The following is a 4,600-nucleotide window of genomic DNA, read 5'->3' as shown; positions in this document are numbered from 1 at the left end:
TTCAGCATCTTAGCTGTGGAGGGCAGTGTCACTGGCCCTCATATGTGGGATCCGAACCGGGGCCCTCTGCTGTCCCAATCCAGTTCTTAACCATCGCGCCACTCGGCCGGCCTGTTATTGCCATTTTATTATTCATATTTTTATCGATTTTTTTTTCATCTTAAAGAAGTACCTAACATTCCCTGTAATACTGGTTTAATGAACTCCTTTACTTTTTTTTTTTTTTGTCTGAGAGCTCTTTATTGCTCCTTCAATTTTAAATGATAGCCTTGCTGGATAGAATACTCTGGATTATAGGTTCTTGCTTCTCATCTCTTTGAATATTTCATGCCAATCCCTTCTGGCCTGTAAAGTTTCTGTTGAGCAACTAGCTGACAGTCTTATGGGAACTCCCTTATGAGTAACTAGTTGCCTTTCTTTTGCTGCGTTGAGGCTTCTCTCTTTAGCTTTAACCTTAGTCATTGATATGGTTTCTGTGTTCTTTTTTTTAATGCTTACTATCTCTGTTGAAATTCTCACTAAGTTCCTTGAGTATCTTTATAACCAGTGTCTCTGATAGGTTGCTTGCCTCCATTTCATTTAATTATTTTTCTGGAGTTTTCTTCTGTTCTTTCATTTGGGACAAGTTTCTTTGTTTCCTCATTTGGGCTGCCTCTCTTTGTTCACATCTATGTATTAGGTAAGATCTCTTATGTCTCTCAGTCTTCACCAGGTGGCCTGATATATTAGGAGTCCTTTGTGACTCAGTGATGCAGTCTCCCTGATACCTGCACCATGTATTCCAGGAGTTTCCCTTGTGTGGGTTGTGTGTGTCCTCCTGTTGTAGTTGAGCCTTGATTGCTGTTGACACATCAGTGGGTGAGACTGAGTCTCAGGGTGACTGGCTGTGAGGATTGGCCATGGTCACAGTGTAAGAGCTGCTGTGTGTGAGATGACTCCACAGAGCAGATTTGCCCCCATGAGCTCATGTGCCTGTTGAGACCACCCTTTGGGTGTGCCGCTTGTGGGGCTAATTGAGTAGTGGTCTGTTGTGGTCTGAAGCCAGCCTCTAGGTGTCTCTTGGGAGGGGCTCCCATTCAGGCCAAGGTCAGCTGCTGCCGGTGATCAGCCCAGTGCTACCTAGTAGGAGCTACAAAGTGATCTGTGGTTGGCCGCTGCCTGTGCTAGACCTGAAGGCGTGTGGGAGAAGCCATGCTGTAAACAGAGCCTGACTGCCACCAGTACTGGGACTGGGGCAGCTCAGCACAAGGCCCAGGGCCATAAGTCCCAGTATTTTAGATCTATGTGTTGTCCATATGGAATCAGAACAAGGATTTAAATTGTATTTCTAATTGTTCCTACTACTCTCATCTTCATATGCATCTTTTTCTGTGTATTTATTTAAAGAGATGAGAAACTTGAGTTCACATTTAAAGTGTATAATTTCATAGTTTTGACATACACATACCTGTGAAAGTATCACTACAATAGGATAATGATGATCCATTACCCCTAAAAGTTACCTTGTGCCTGTTTGTAATCTTCCCTCTCAACTTTTTTCTACCCATCCCCATCCTCAGTCAATCATCAGTGTGCATGTTTAGAATTTTACATAAATGGTATTGTACAGTACACATATTTTGTCTTTCATAATATATTTCAGATTAATTTTATTGGGATCAAAGTTTATCAATACTTTGAAATCCATCTAGTTTTTTAAGTATATCAACAGTTCATTTTATTCCTGATATAATCCCATTGTATGGATTTGTCCATCTATTCACCTGTTGATGGAAATTTAGGCTGTTTCTAGTTTGGGTTCTTACAGAAAATGCCACTATAAACATTTGGGTTCGAGTTTTTGTATGGACATACACATTCATTTCTTATCAGAAAATAGCTATCTGTAGAACGGCTGGGTCATATGGTAGAAAATGTCTAACTTTTAAAGAAAGTACCAAACTGTTTTCCAAAGTAGTTGTACCATTTTACATTCCCACCAGCAGTGTATGAGAGTTTCAGTTGCTCCACATTCTTGCCCACATTTAATATGATCAGTCTTTTTCATTTAAGATGTATGTGATTATATAATTTTTTTAAATTTCCATTTTCTTAATGACTAATGGTATGAGACATATTTTTAATATTTTTATTTGCTACTATTATATCTTCTTTGGTGAAGTGTCTGTTTACATCTCTTATTAGATTGTTTTCTTGTCATTAAATTTTGAGAATTCTTTCTATATCCTGAATATAAATCCTTTATAAGATATGATTTCCAAATATTTTCCTCAGTCTATTATAGCTTATCTTTTCATTCTCTTCACAGTGTCTTTTGAAGGGCGGATGTTTTTACTTTTGTTAAAGGCCAGTTTATCCATTTTTCATTTGTAGATCATACTTTTTGTGTCATACCTAAGATATCTTTGTGTAATCCAAGGTCATCAAGATTTCTTATGTTGATTTCTACAAGTTTTACTGTTTTAGGTTTTACATTTAGGTCTGTAATGCATTTTGAATTGTTTTTTTAATTGAAGTTCATTTTTGGCAAAGAGATAATCCAAATGTTCCAGTGCCATTTGTTGAAAAGACTACCTTTTCTCCACCAAATTGCCTTTGCAGCTTTGTTAAAAATCAGTTGCCTATACCTGGGTGGAGCTATTTCTGGCCTTCCTATTCTATTCTACTGATTTACTTGCCTCCCTTTATACCAATGCCACACAACGTAACTTTATAATAAGTCCTGAAATAAGACAGTGTTAGTCCTTCAGCTTTGTTCTGTTTCAGAGTTGCTTGGGCAATATTAGACCCTTTGCATTTCTTTATGAATTTTATTAATAGAATCAGCCGGTCAATTGTGTTGAATCTATAAATCAATTTGTGGAAAATTGCATATTAACAAATTTGTGTCTTGTGACCTATAGACATGGTATATCTCTCCATTTATTTAAGTCTCCTTTGAATTCTTAGTAGTGTTTTGCAGGTTTCAATGAATGGGTCTTTCACATTCTTTCTCAGAGTTATTCCTAAGTATTTCATATTTTGATGCTATTGTAGATGATATTTTTAAACATATATGTCCAATTGTTCATTTGCTAGTAGTTCCCTCATATGCTTGTGCTGATGACTAGTCTGTTGAATACTAAAGGGGGAGCCTCTGCAGGTCTTTGTAGTTCTCCCTCTGTGCAATTTTCTCCTTTCCAGTACTGTGTTCTGTGAACTCAAGCCACCTTAATCTCCACAGATTCTCATCTCTGTACTGAACTCAGGGAGTCCTCTGGGCTTTATCTGGGTTACCCTTCTTGCCATAGCAGTCTGGAAACACTCTAAAGGCAGTAAGCTGAGCAACTGTAGACTACCTTCAGTTGGTACCCATTTCTTTTTTTGCTTCTGTTTAGTGTCCAAAAACCCATGGTCTCATGTATTTTGTATGATTTTTTTTTCAGGTGGGAAGACAAATCTGGTCTTTTTTGTTACATCTTAGCTAGTAGTGAAGCTTCATCTTTTAAAAATGTTCTAGTCATCTTCGTGTCTTAACTTTTTATGATGAAACATTTTGAACATATACAACAATGGAGAAAATATGATAATAAAACCCCATGTACTTATCACTCAGATTCAACAATTATCAACTCACTAAATCTTTTTTCGCCTGTTCTACTTCCTCCCTCACCTTAGATTATTTTTGAATTATTCCAGATGCCACATCATTTCATTCCAAAAAATTTCAGTGTATATAAAAAAGATAAATATTCCTTTTGAATTCTTTGATCACATCTTAAAAAAACCCTCATAATTTAAAAAATTATCAGCTATACAGGCAGTGTTAAAAATTTATCAATTAAATCACAAGTGTGTTTATGTGAGTGTGTATATGCTTACATATATACTTATGATATATATGATATATAATATATAAATGTTCATAATCCAGAATCCAAATAAAGTCCATATACTGTAATTGGCTGATAAGACTCAAGTTTATTCTAATCGAAACAGTCCCTCATCCATGTCTTATTTTTTCCTTGCAAATTTTTTGTTAAAGAAAGTAAATGGCTCATCCTATGGTTTCCACAGTTTAGATGATGTTAACTGCATAGTCATGGAGTTGTTTAACATAATTTTCTATTCCCTGTACTTTCTATAAATTGGTAGCTAGATCTGAGGCTTGAGTTTTGGCAGGAATACTTCTTAGTTGGTATTGTGTACTTCCAATGGAAGGTACATAATATCTGATTGTCTTCTTTTTGTTATATTAGCAGACATAAATACTTATGACCTAGATTTATTATTTCATTAGGAGTTTCAAATTTCTACTTCTATCATGCCATCTGCATATGTGAAATGGAATATTTCTGTAAAGAGAAATACCCCCCTCAACTACTATTCATTATCCTCATATTTTCATATCCTCAGTTTGTTTAAGAAAGGATTACAAAAAAATCAGACTATTTCTCTTTATTTTCAGCTTTCAAAATAAGGATTGATCCTCTAGCATTTTCCAAAAGATTTTTTAGTGTTAGTGTGAATGTATAATGTTAAACATGGTTGGTAAATTTCCATCCATTGCAGTTTTTATTCTTATTCTTGCTCACATTGTCTCATTTTAGGCCATTCACAG

The 4,600-nt window shown here is 35.7% G+C and overlaps 1 protein-coding gene across 1 annotated transcript in view; it reads left to right on the top strand.

The window, feature by feature from the left end:
• ATP13A4 (ATPase 13A4) overlaps window positions 1–4,600 on the top strand; it is a gene marked incomplete at its 3' end in the record, with an annotated part of 124,296 nt that overhangs the window by 60,737 nt on the left and 58,959 nt on the right.

The sequence above is a fragment of the Hipposideros armiger genome, unplaced genomic scaffold (assembly GCF_001890085.2).
Source record: "Hipposideros armiger isolate ML-2016 unplaced genomic scaffold, ASM189008v1 scaffold_8, whole genome shotgun sequence".
Classification (NCBI taxonomy): domain Eukaryota; kingdom Metazoa; phylum Chordata; class Mammalia; order Chiroptera; family Hipposideridae; genus Hipposideros; species Hipposideros armiger.
The sequence above is the reverse complement of the archived record's forward strand: the minus strand, read 5'-3'. Positions and strand labels throughout refer to the sequence as shown.